Genomic DNA, 15350 nt, shown 5'->3' with positions numbered 1-15350 from the left:
TTAAAGAAAAGATGATTGGTTATCTCGGGAAAGAATACAAATCTAGGAAGACAAAACTCTTTTTCAAAAGAGATAAGGTATTAGCCAATCTTTTCTATCATCGATTCTCTTATATTAAAATCGTTGCGAATATAAAACTATTCATTAAAAATAAAATAGTTAGTCTAAAATTATTTTTTTACAAATAAAATAATGTAATATATTTTCTAAGAGAACTAATAATGAAAAAAAAATTGGACCATTGAAATAGAAATTAGACAACCTTTCTCGCAAGTTGTTTCCTCTTTCCGTCTTTCAAGCTAGTCGATAAAATATTTAAGCAATTGGTGACATGTCTTACCGGGTTGGTCTTAATTGTGAATTAAATATTTTAATTTTAATTTTTTGTGACATATAACCATATGACGCTGATATGATACATCAATTTTAGAGATATTTAGTTGTTATTTAGTAAATTAAGTTGAAGTACTTGTTAGAAAAAAAAAAAGCCATAAAAGTTAAAGCTTTGAAGTATGAAAAATCATTATATTTCAAGAGTTATTATATAAATATTCTTTAAGGAATGACAAACAATCCTTTATCATGATACAACAAAACCTAAAAGATATATGTAATTTAATAAACTATTTCTTAGATTACTTGAATTTATAATTAAATATAAAGAGTCACTTTTTTCATAAACAGACGCAACTTGCTTTCTTTATGAACAGACATAACGTTTTGAATAATTAAAAGTTAAACGTTATATTTAACTTTTTAAGTAAATAATTGCTCAAAATAAATCTCTAAATTAAGTAGAGATCTAATCCAACGGCAAAAACCAAGTTCAAATCCAAGTCATATATATATATATATATATATATATTATTTGCCAAATTTTTTCCAAAATACGTGATGCCACAATACTTATTTATGGTAATATTTATTCAATTTTTTTGGGTGAAACAATCATAAAGACGAGAAGAAATAGTCAAATTTATTTTTGCAATTTATGCGATTATTATAATGATCTAATCTAATTTATAATTATTGGAAATAGTTATTTTAATTCTACATTGCATAACATGACGGTAAAATAAACGTCACAATGACATAACAATTTACCGTCCTAGCTATTTCTCCTCCGCCCCTTATTCGACACGTATCTCCTCAAATCCTACTAGTACTAAGTGGTAAAACAGTAAAAGTGAAAGGCAAATAGTAAAGATGAGTTGAGTGATTGATGACTCTAATTTCCAGAATTGGAGAAGCCTAGTTAGAGGATAGAAATTTCTCCAATATAATATGCAATGACTACCTATAGCTAAAAAACATAATTTTGTAGCTTGTTGACCTTATCATGTGAGTGGTCAATTTTTGGTAACCTTTATTAAAAATCAATTATATACATCCAAATATGGCAATTTGGGGGCCTTATAGTTGATTCTACCATGTGTACTCAAGTAGTTGTTTTTTTTTAAAATTGATATGTGGTGCTTGTTGTGCTAACAACCATGATATTTTTTATTTTATTTTCCCTTTTGTTTTTACACGTTCTAATACGTCGTTAATGATTACAAATTATGAAGAAAATGGAGAAATCCTAAAGGAGAAAAGAATGAAGGGAGAAACGGAATTGTAACCATATTATTTTATCAATAATATTCTTATTTCTTCCGAGTTTATATATAATTAATTATTTTCCATATATATTTAAAATTTGTTACTTACCACTTGCATGTCTTAGAGGTACCAGTGCACTTTTGGTTATTATATTAGCTAGTGGTCACATAATTGATCAACATGCAAGAAAAACTATCGAAACTGAAAAAACACTGCAACACAAACGACTTGCATATATACTACAATACATCTGTCAAATTTTAACTTTTAAATTGAGAATTGACCATATGGATCTCTAGTGGAATTATTTATTTATTTAGAGAAGGATAAGTTTTTTTAGTAAAGCGGCAGATCAAATCACTTCAATTGGTTACAAGTTGCAAAAATATGGCTGCACACAAATTGTATTTGAATTTCGGCCAATCTTGTGATATGCCGAATACGAATTTGAGATTCAAGACACCGATAATGCTTGCACGATTTCCAATGATAAAACTTAAAAAATCGTTTGGTACCTGATTAGAGTTACGTGGCTTGTAATAATGTAAAGATTAGTTATTAATTATGTATGAGATAAGTTATCCTCTCTTCACCTTCTGTCATGTATAAAATAATGCATAGAATTTTTTCTACCGTCAAACACTACATCAAAAGTAACATTGAAAGGCGATAAATATTGACCATCATTAGTTAATTGTCATTAGTACCGACGTCGCTAAAGTTTTAGGAAAATATACAAAGAGTGTTTTTGTCGTTAAAAATACATATTGCCGCTAATAATCATTTTTGATATGATGAAATCACCAGATTTGATCAATATATGACTAACTTATTTCTTATTCAATTAACAAATGACCATCGAATGTATAAATGCACCTATACATTTTTTCTTTTCTCTATACGAAATTTAGAATCTAATCGATTGTACCAAAAACACTTGTTTTTATATTTACATTTCATGTCATTTTTCACTTCCATATTATAAAGGGGGATTGTACAAATAGGTTTTAATGTTCACGTCTTTCAAGTTTACTAAAGGCCTTCCTCAAAGACTTGTCAAATGTAGGGGTGACAAATGGTCGGATTGAATTGATTTTGCATGGGTAGAATATGGTTTGAGAAAAAATGGGTTGGATCATAATTCATCCAAATATAAAATTGTCAAATATGATTTGGTCAAAATGATTCTAATTCATTTAACCAAATTTGTTTTTCAAAAACATAAATGTACCCCTCTCCACATACTTCGGGGCGCCCCTCTCCCCCCTCTACCTTTCACCAACCTACCCCCTAAAAAAATATTTTTCAAAAAAAATTAATTACCCCACCCCCTGCCAACCCCCTGCACCCCACCCCACCTTCCACCAACATACCCTATTTTTTTTTTCAAAAAAAAATAAATCTGTTTTTGCAAAAAAAAAAAAGAAAAAAAAAGAAGAAGTTTATCCTCTCCTCCCGGGCATTCTCCGCCCCCCCACCCCCACCCCACCCCTACTCCACCCCAACATCCACCAACCTACCTCTAATTTTTTTTATTGAGTGAAAGTGAAAATAAGTGATCTAGTATGGATCAAATGGATACCTATATCGAACCCATTTTAACCATATTTGAAGAAACTTTTAAAATAGCTTGAAATCCATATTTGACCAATTATAATATGAGTGATTCAAGTCATTATATATAGTTAAAATGGGCTCATTTTATTAATATGGACTGAAATTGTCACTCCTAGTAAAATGACTGGGCTTAGTTATGTATTGGGCTTTCTTAAAGAAATGAATAAATTAGGCAAATGACATACTATAAATGATAAATTACATTATATCCCTATAATATCAATATTTAACAAAAATCCCTTATTTTTAAGAATTCTGGATACTTTATAAAACAGAAATGATATTTAAATATAAATGAATATAAATGACTGAATTTATTTTTTATGTAACTGTTATAGCTAAAATCAAGGGTGACTGATTTTCCTTAAATTGATTTATGTTAATCTTGTAACTAATTGACCGTGTTAATTGCTTCAGAAATTACTACATTAAATAATCATTTAATGTAATGATTTTCCTTCCCTTTATTTATGTTAATTTTGAAACCAAATCACTGTGAAAACTGATTCCAAATTACTACATTCAATTTTATTCAATTTAAAAATTTTAAAATAGTCATTCAAAATCAGAAAAAAAAATACTATTCTGCTTTAGAAAAACTCTGAAAGGCCAATTCTAATTTTTCAAATGTGAATATGTCGATCTTGTTGCGACATTCTGGGATATGGGAAAGTGATGTTATGTACGAGCGATACAAAAGTGATGGAATAGTGGTTGGTGAAAATATTTCGTTCATGAATCTTATTTCAACAATTGCGGCTGAGTTGGGTATTGACGATTCGAAAAAAAATATAGATATTAGATATGTTGTTGAAGGAAATTCGTCTTCATTGTGTATTCGAAATGATATGGGTGTAAAATTGTATGTAGAAATTAAGAAACATGAGGCTGGGTTCGGAACTTATCCTTTATGCATTGATACTTCAGATAAAGGTGTTGAAGTATTGAGCGCATATAATAATATTAATGTTTTAAATTGTACTAAAAATTGCATAATGCTGATACTAAATATAAATAAACAGGTTAACATGACACTTACAAATACTATTTGAAACTATATATAAACGAAATATTAAATTTAAATATATTTCTTTGATACATTAAATTTCATGTCCAACACGTAAAAAGATACTCAAATTCACAATTTAAATTAGATACTTAAATTTTTATATACTTATCAATAATTCATATAAATATGATACTTAAATAACAGATGTATGACAGTATGATACACATATACTATCATTTAATACCTTAATATATACGAAATATAAGTAAAAATAAAACAAAGAATCCTTCTATCATGAGCACCAAAAAATGATACTTAATAAAATTAATTGAACATACTAACAAATTTATTCAAAAATCATGATAAGATTAAAAAGATACTTAATACAATTCATCTTATACTAAAATATAAATAAACAGGTTAACATGATACTTATAAAATACTAATTGAAACTATATATATAAACGAAATATTAAATTTAAAATATATATCTTTGATACATTAAATTTCATGTCCAACACGTGAAAATATACTCAAATACACAATTTAAATTAGATACTTTAATTTTTATACACATATACTATTATTTGATACCTTAATATATACGAAATATAAGTAAAAAGAAAACAAAGAATCATTCTATCACGTGATACTTACAAAATACTATTTGAATCTATACATAAACGAAAAAATTAAATTTAAATATATTTTTTTGATACATTAAATTTCATGTCCAACAAATAAAAAGATACTCAAATTCACAATTTAAATTTGATACTTAAATTTTAGTTACAATATATCACTTCACCGGAGCTCCGGCGACAAATACTTATCAAACGGCGACAAATACTTATCAAAGGGCATCGTTAACAAACGAGTTGTTGTGGTATTTGTAATGTTGGTCAAACAATAGGAGGTGCCGCCTTTCTACCCCTCTTTTGTAGGGTTTTCGGATCTTTAAATGTAGATGCATCTTTGTTTTTTGAAGAATTGTTCTTGGTAGAGCTTGATTTTTCATGTCCATGGTTTGATTCAACTATAAAGAACCCAGATCTACATAGAATTTGATTATGAAAATCAATAATAAAATTTTTTGAACAATAATCACAAAAAATATAAAAAAAAGGGAAAAAATTGAAAAATAACAATGTGGATGATGATATACCATCACTAAAAATACAAAAAAAAAGAGAAAAAATTGAAAAATCGTAATAAGAATGATGATATACCTGATTTAGGACTCAAATTGAGAAGAGTATTGATAATAATCCTTAGAATAATTCGAATTTCAAATTTGATTCACAAATTTTAATTGAAATTAGTGGGAAAAAATTAGGAGAAGTTTTTTTTTTTTTGGAGGGGGGGGGGGGAGGCGGAAATCTTGGGAGTAGGTAATTTTTGGAAGGTAATTTTTTGGGAGAAAAGAGGAGTCATGCATTGGGAAGGTAATTTCTGATTTACCTTGATAAGGTAAATATTGCCTTTTTAATATTTTAATGTATAAAATTTAATTAGTATCATTTGGGATAAAAAAGGGATTTTTGTAATTTAATACATCAGTAGGGAATTAATGAAATTAAATAATTTGTAGGCCCAATAGTATGGGCTCGTCTAGGGGGCCCAATAGGCCCAACTGAACCAGTACCCTTCCCCTTGGAGACCTGAACTGTCTAATCCGAAGGCAAATCAATATGACATAAATCATTAAGGTATACTTATAGTTTGAATGATTTAATGAGAGGAGAATCATGTTAATTAACTATATAACTACTAGGTATTAGTAGTCTATACAGAAATACATGTCATATATTATTGATTTGATATATATGAATAATAATTGACATATTAATTTTTATTCATAAATATGAATCAAAATATCTGATAAAAAACAATTTAAAACACTAAACTTTCTGATAAAAGAACAATTTAAAACACTAAACCTTTCTCTACACGCGAAATAGTATCAAAATATCCAACACAACAAAAGAATCTTTTTTTCTTACAAGAATATATAAAAAGATTTGTTTGAGTTAGTTGGAAGAATTTTTTTTTAGCTAGAAATAAGAAAGATTTAGTTTGAGATCCAACTAAAATCTCTTTTATATAGGGTTGGACATAATATCGAAAAATTGAAATGTTGAATCGAATAGAATTATTTTGATATTTCAATTTTGATTTTTTGATATATATATTTGTACTTTCTATATTTTGATTCATTTCAATATGTGGATTTTATTTTTTCAGTATTGGTTTGATCAAAATATATTACTTCATATGTCCCATTTTATTTGAAGTAGTTTGACTCGACACAAATGTTAAAAAAAAAGAAAGAAAAGACTTTTAAAATTTGTAGTCAAAATGAATGATATAAATCTATGTGGCTGTAAATCATGTCATTAAGATAAATTAGACATTTTATAGTTAAATTATTACTTAATATAAAAATGTTTCATTTTTTTGGGACTAAGGGACACGGGGAGTATATTATAATACATGTTAATATTATATTAATTATTAATTAATATTGCAGGTAAATTAGGTCGTTTTCAAATAATTTTAGGCCAAATTAGGTCAATTTTTTCAAACTTTACCCACTTTTAGTCAGTGTTGCATGTCACTTTTCAGTTTTTCAATGACACTTTTCCACTTTCGACCCAACCATCGACAGTAAGGCAGTGATCAGAAGCAGGGCAACAACCGATTGTCTTAAAATAGTAGGCCAACATCAGACTGACGACCACCAGCACTACAGTAGGTACTATATTTGATATTTTGATTTTTCTTTTATTATATCTTCTTCAGTTCTTCGGTTCTACTATATTTAGTATTTTGATACCAAACACGTATATCAAGAATTGGGAATCGAAAAAATTGAACTGAATTACCAAATGCCCATCCCTACCTTTATGGATTGAAATCTAGTATATTATAATCAATTTGAGAATATTTAAAAGGAGTTATAATATGTCTTTAAGATTGTTGATTAGGTAAACTGTACTATAAAAAGTGACATTGAAAAACCACATAACAACGATGACATAACCTAGCGATACTTAATTTCAAAAAATTATCTAATACATATAACTATAGTTAGGATTTTGTGTTGAATCTTTACTCTATCTACCTCTCTCATTCCTGTCACTCTCCCTCTCTTAATTTCCTCGCTCCTCTCACATTCCTTTCTTGTCTGGTCTCTCTATAATCATTGCGTGAATTTTTTATTTTTTTCTATTTCTGTCTCTTGTATATATAAGAATCCATTAAAGTTTTATCAAAATTTAGTTTTATTTATATGTATCTGCATTTCTTGGTATTCAATTATTCATAGGCATTCGTCGATTGTTGATTCATTTTTTTATCAGATAAACATGTTTATATCAAAAAAATTCATTTGTGTTGTTAATTTGTTGTATAATGTTTTACATCACTAGATTAGAAACATGTAACAGACTGTATCAGACTTTTCTTCTCTTTTGAATCGTTCTATTCTTTTTAGATTGATAGATTTCCATGTTTCAGAAAAAAGTTGACAAACATATCATCAAACAATATCTTCGTGGATTGATACAACCAATTATATCAATATATATTAGAATTACAAATACAATTATTATCAAACTGTATTTGTGTTTGAAAGAAAATGAATACAACTATTATTCGAAAAATATATATTTATATATTTATTTTAGGAGTGATACAATATGTATTTATGTATTTTAATTTCAATTTCGAAGTTATCTTCTTACGAATTGGAATAGAGTGGAGAGAGATGAGCGAAAAAATTGTACATATGAGTATATATATATTGATTTCAATTGAATTATCATGTTGTATAAAAATAAATCCATCTCGTCTCTCTTATCTACCTCTCTCGTTTCTAAAATTGTTGCTATAAATACTCAATCTATCGTTAATTACTTGTTCACTCTTTCTTTTTAGTTATTCCTAATCATTTGTCGATTTTGACAAATAAAAAAAGGATAATTTTTTTTACCTATTATATCCTCAAATAATTAGTTTGAAAAAGGTGAAACTTCTTGAGAATCTTAAGTTTTAATTCATCAATTTCATAATTATAAGGGTAAAATGGTAAACTCACTATGTCAATAATTGTTTTCTTAATAGCCGTGTCAATTTAAAAGTTGACAAGTAATTAGGAACAGAGGAAGTATAATTAGACAAATAATTACTCCCTTCGTCCCATTTTATGTGACAACATTTGATCGGACACGGAGTTTAAGAAATAATGAGAACTTTAAAATGTTTACCAAATTGCCCTTCAAAAAAGTAAACTCATATTTCTCTCTCCTCATGTATTAGGCACTATCTTTAAAATTAAATGGGATCAACAACGGTAAAAAAAAAATCTACATTTAAATACTTACCATATAAGAAATTTTAACATACTTTTTGAAACTGACAAAAAATAAAATGGTGCCACATAAAATGAACGGAGGAAGTACTATATTTATGTTATGAAAATTTCCCAAAAGAGAGGCTAATTGTGAAGCCAATTAAGCCCAAAATTCAAAGGAAAACTTACTGTCACGACCCAAAACGAGCCGCGAGTGGCACCCACATTTATCCTACTATGTGAGCGAACCAACCAATCTATACCCCAACATTTCAACCATGTCAGAATATACTGCGGAAGACTTAAAACTCATTACCGAAATCAATTAATAACTTCTAAAATTCAATACTTATCATTCCCCAAAATCTGGAAGTCATCATCACAAGAACATCTATCCTCAAATTACTAAATCTAAGAGTATCTAAGAAGCTAAAATAAGTAAAAGAGATGGTCCGTGTCTAAACTTCAAGACATCAAGCCGTGAAGGAAAGAATCCAGTCCGAGCTAGGAACAATAGCTCACTCTGAAATCTGATTATGCTGAAGTCTGGCTAGAGTTGCGGTTGAGTCGAAATCGATGACACGTTTGCTGCACTCCACAAATAACAAAGAAGAAAATTACAAGTAGGGGTCAGTACAAGGCACAAGTACTGAGTAAGTATCATCGGCCAACTCAAAATAGAAAGCAATATACATCAAATAATATCATAAAATCAACTACAATACTCAACAAGTGGCAACAACAAGTACAAGAACCATTGGCAACCACACCAAGCACGCCTATGAGGACTCAAGTCTCCACACCATACTCATTTGGGAAAAGGTTCTTTAAGTTTTGAGTATATTAAGATAATTCAAGATTCATTCTTTTTACTATCCTGGTGTCGGAACGTGACACTCCGAACCCCTAATACCACGTATCGGTTCGTGACACCCGATCCCCTAATACCACGTGTCGGTTCGTGACACCCGATCCCCTAATACTACGTGTCGGTTCGTGACACCCGATCCCTTAATACTACTTGTCGGTTCGTGACACCCGATCCCCTAATACTACGTGTCGGTTCGTGACACCCGATCTATTAATACTACGTGCCGGTTTGTGACACCCGATCCTCTAATACTACGTGTCGGTTCGTGACACCCGATCCATTAACCTCATTCTTTTAGTTCATCAAGCCTTCTTTTATACCAAGACATCATCATTAATAGAGAGGTTTTTAAGGTTTAAGATTCAACAGCCTCATCATGCTAATTCATCACAATTACATAATCATATCATGCAAGCACACAATTAAGCATATAGAAGACTTTACAAAATTATCCAATACATATCATTCGCTATTAAGAGTTTTACTACGAAATAGCATAAACCATAACCTACCTCCACCGAAGAATCGTGATCACGCAATCTACTTCTCCAATGCTTTGCTTTCCTCTTTGTTCTTCTCTCTCTCGTTCGTTCGTCCCTCTTCTCTCTGTTCTTTCTATTTTTCCCTATTCAAACTCTTTTTCTTTTACCCTAATTACCATATAATTAAGTATAAAAGATGCTAAAGTAACCCATTACTTATTCCAAGGTTTTCTCCTTTAACCCCCAAGTAATTGAATTATTAACATTAAACCCCCTAACTTTATAATTATAAGCAGGAATAGTCCAAAACGCCATTTAAAACTTTTAACAGAAATCCGATCCAGTCAGGGTTACGCAGTCTGTGACGGCCCGTCGTGCCTGCGATGGTCCGTCCTGCTGCTTCCATCACAAAGTTGAGAGACTAAATTTCATCAAAGGGTCTGTGACGGTCCGTCGTGCCCATGACGGTCCGTCTTGCCATGTCGTCGCGAAATTCAGAGAGTTGTTCTCAATATCCAATTTTCCAGAATTCTAAGTGTTTTGGAACGAGACACCCTCGACGGTCCGTCGTGCCCATGACGGTCCGTCGTGGGATCCGTCGACCCAGACAGTTATTACCAGAAATAAACTCTACTGCTCAAAACGACTAACAGGTCGTTACAATAGATATCAATTTACCCATCGTTCGTCCCCGAACGATCACAAGAAGAAAAACAAGGGCGAAAAGGAGTACCTGAATCTGTAAACAGGTGTGGGTATTTTTCTTGCATTTCAGCCTCCTTCTCCCAAGTGGACTCTTCAACTGGCCGATTCTTCCATTGAACTTTGACAGATGCAATCTCCCTTGACCACAACTAGCGGACTTCCTTATCTAAGATAGCAACAGGCTCCTCCTCATAAGACAAATTCTCATCAAGAAGAACTGTATCCCAACGAATGATGTAGTTTCCATCCCATGGTATCTTTTCAACATAGACACATGAAATACCGGGTGCACTCCTAACAGTCCTGGGGGCAAGGCTAATTCATAAGCTACCTCCCCCACGCGCTTCAGAACTTCAAATGGACCAATATACCTCGGACTAAGCTTACCTCGCTTACCAAATCGCATCACCCCTTTCATGGGTGAAACCTTCAGTAAGACTTGTTCACCCTCCATTAACTTCAAGTCTCTAACCTTTCGATCTGTATATTCTTTCTGTCTACTTTGAGCTGCTAAAAGCTTTTCTTGAATGCATTTAATATCTAACAATTCCCTCAGAAGGTCAGTACCCCAAGGTCTAACTTCAAATGCATCAAACCACCCAATGGGAGACCTACACCTTCTCCCATACAGTGCCTCAAATGGGGCCATATCAATACTTGAGTGATAGCTATTGTTGTATGAGAATTCTGCTAAGGGTAAGAAGTTATCCCAATGACCACCAAATTCTATCACACATGCACGAATCATATCCTCTAATACCTGAATTGTTCGCTCAGACTGACCATCGGTCTGAGGGTGAAATGCAGTACTAAGATCCAACCTAGTACCTAACTCGGCATGCAATGTTTTCCAAAATTTAGAAGTAAACTGCGTACCTCTATCTGATATAATGGAAAGTGGAACTCCTTGCAATCGAACAATTTCTGAGATGTAAAGCTTGGCTAACTTCTCTGCATTATAAGTTACCTTGACCGGAATGAAATGAGCAGACTTAGTTAATCTGTCAACAATTACCCAAATGGAGTCATACTTACCCATTGTCTTTGGAAGACCAACCACGAAGTCCATTGCGATTCTCTCCCACTTCCATTCAGGAATGGGCATTCTCTGAAGTGTCCCTCCAGGCCTCTGGTGTTCATACTTTACCTGCTGACAATTCGGGCATTGAGCAACAAAATCAAAAATGTCACGCTTCATCCTACTCCACAAAAAATGTTGCTTTAGATCACGATACATCTTGGTTGCACCAGGATGTATAGAATACCTTGAACTATGAGCCTCTGTAAGAATAGTGTGAATCAAGTCATCGACGCGGGGTACACATACCCTTCCCTTAATCCTCAAAACACCTTTCTCATCGATTTTTGCTTCTTTAGCCTCCCCTCGCAATACCTTATCTCGGATCCGGATCAGTTTCTCATCGGTAAACTGCTTTCCTTTAATCTTATCAAGAAAGGAAGATCTTGCCTCTACACAGGCCAAAAATCCTCCCTTCTCATTTACTTCTAGCCTCATAAAGTCATTAGCCAAAGTCTGAACCTCTCTAGCCAATGGGCGTCTAGAAACCTTCAAGTGGGCTAGGCTTCCTATGCTCCCTGCCTTTCTACTTAAGGCATCTGCCACCACATTAGCCTTTCCCGGATAATACAAGATAGTGATATCATAGTTCTTCAGTAGTTCCATCCATCTTCTCTGTCTCAAATTCAAATCTTTCTGAGTAAAGACATACTGTAAACTACGATGATCCATATAGACTTCACACTTAACCCCATATAGATAATGCCTCCATTGCTTTAATGCAAACACTACTGCCGCTAACTCCAAATCGTGGGTCGGATAATTACGTTCATGCACTTTTAATTGCCTCGAGGCATAAGTAATTACATTCTTCTCTTGCATTAGCACTGCACCCAAACCAGAATAGGATGCATCACAGTAAACAATGAAATTCTTACCTTCCACTGGCAAGGTAAGAATTGGTGCAGTAGTCAACAAGGTCTTGAGCTTCTGAAAGCTTTGTTCACACTCATCCGACCATACAAATGGAACACTCTGCTTAGTCAAGTTTGTCAGTTGGGAAGCAACGGAAGAAAATCCCTTGACAAATCGACGGTAGTAGCTAGCTAAACCAACGAAGCTCCTTACCTCTGTAACATTAGTAGGTCTTACCCAATTCTTCACTGCTTCAATCTTGGAAGGATCCACCATCACTCCGTCCTTAGAAACTACGTGCCCCAAGAAGGACACTGAATCTAGCCAAAACTCACACTTAGAGAATTTGACATAAAGCTTTTTCTCCCTCAACGTTTCCAATACCATTCTCAAGTGCTCCTCATGTTCTTTCTTGCTCTTCGAGTATACCAGTATGTCATCAATGAATACAATGACGAAGAGATCCAAATATGGCTTAAAAATCCCGTTCATCAAGCTCATGAAAGCAGCAGGGGTATTCGTAAGCCCCAAAGACATTACTAAGAACTCATAATGCCCATACCTGGTCCGAAAAGCAGTCTTGGGCACATCTGTTGCCTGTATTTTTAATTGATGATAACCAGATCTCAAATTGATTTTTGAGCAGGTACAAGCACCTTGTAACTGATCGAACAAATCATCGATGCGAGGAAGAGGATACTTGTTCTTAACAGTTACCTTATTCAGTTGTCTGTAGTCAATGCACATCCGAAAACTTCCATCCTGTTTCTTCACAAACAAAACAGGAGCACCCCAAGGGGATGCACTTGGTCTAATAAAGCCTTTGCTTAACAATTCTTGAAGTTGAGCCTTTAACTCTCTTAACTCAGCGGGAGCCAGCGTATAAGGGGGTATGGAAATGGGACGAGTACCCGGCTCCAGATCAATGCAAAAGTCGATATCCCTATCCGGTGGCATACTAGGAAGGTCTGCAGGAAACACATCCAGAAACTCACGAACTATTGAAACCAACTCAATTGAAGGTACTTGGGTAGTATCATCCCTGAGGTGTGCCAAGAAAGCTAAACAACCCTTTCTAACCATTCTCTTAGCACGAAGGAAGGAGATGATACGAACTGGAGTGGAAGTGTAGTCACCCTCCCTCACTAACGGATCTGTCCCAGGCTTGGCCAATGTCACAGTTTTGGCATTGCAATCTAAGATTGCGAAGTTTGGAGAAAGCCAAGTCATACCCAGTATTACATCGAAATCAACCATTTCTAAGATAACCAAGTCTACATGAGTATTGCTCTCCATAAAAGTCACAAGACAAGACCTATACACCTTTTCAACTATCACAGACTCACCCACCGGAGTAGAAACACGAATAGGCATGTCAAGCAATTCATAATGTAAATTAAGACCAGTAGCAAATGAGGAAGATACATATGAAAATGTGGATCCAGGATCAAATAATACAGAAGCCATGCAATCACAAACCTAAAGATTACCTGTGATAACGACATCAGATGTCTCCGCTTCAGACCTCCCAGGGAAAGCATAACAATGGGCCCTATCACCGGTCTGTCCGTTGCCTCTACCATGTTGCGCTGCAGTAGTTCCAGTTTGCCCGTCACCCCGGCCGTTTTGATGACCATCATTACCTTGGACACCACGTCCTTCCGAATAACGGCCTCTTCCATGACCACCTCTACCTCTGATTATTGGGGGTCTGTAACTCTGTTTTGGACAATTTCTCCTAATATGTCCAGTCTCTCCACATCCATAACAATCTCTGGATTCAAGCATAGGTCTTTGTGAGAACGACGGAGTCTGGGAATAACCTCCAAACTCAGAGAAATGTTGACCGGTCTGCGGTGGACCCCCAGCTACAGTCTGTAGTGAAAACTGAATAGGTCGGGCTGGATAACCTCCTAAACTCTGCCCTCTAGAGTAAGAACCATTAAACTCTCCTTCCTTACGAAACTTCTTAGTTGCTGATGCCATGGTGAAGTCATCTGGCTTCACTCCCTCCACTTCTATCACGAAATCTACCACCTCTTGAAAGGATTTTGCTGCAGCAGCTACCTGTAAGGCTGAAATCCGTAAATTTGACCTCAACCCTTTCACGAAACTGCGAATCCGCTCTTGTGGTATATACTTCTCAATAAAGAAGCTATAGAATGATGCCCAAGTCATAGGTGGTGCTTGTGCTAGTTGACACTCAACATACGATCGCCACCACATTTTGGCGTTCCCCTGAAATTGATAGGTCACAAACTCGACGCCAAATCGTTCTACTATGCCCATCTTGTGTAGTAGCTTATGACAATCAACCAGAAAATCATAGGCATCCTCAGATTCAGTATCCTTGAAGACTGGAGGTTTCAATTTCAAGAACTTATTGAAAAGTTCATGCTGATCACTTGTCATTATAGGCCCTGTAGTCAACCGAGGAAACGTGCCTATTTCCAATGAGGCATCCATGCGGGGAGCCACAGCAGCTGCATGTTGTACTCCCGGAACCTGAGGTGCTGGTGCAGAAAACACTGGAGGTGTCTGGCCCTGATCAGATAACCCGCTAAGATAAGCAAGAACCTGATTAATCATCTCTGGGTAGGTTGGGGTGGTAATTCCTCATTCTGCACTTGCTCATTCTCCCCTTCCTCCCCCTCTCTTACTACTTCCTCAGTCGGTGGAGGAGTCACCGCCCTAGTACTAGATGGGCCAGGTGTTTGTCCCCTTCCTCTAGAGGACGTCCTCTCGCGACCTCTACCACGGCCTCTTGTCACTGCCCC

The sequence above is a fragment of the Solanum lycopersicum genome, chromosome 6 (genome assembly GCF_036512215.1).
Source record: "Solanum lycopersicum chromosome 6, SLM_r2.1".
NCBI lineage: Eukaryota > Viridiplantae > Streptophyta > Magnoliopsida > Solanales > Solanaceae > Solanum > Solanum lycopersicum.
This window is presented reverse-complemented; position numbering follows the sequence as displayed.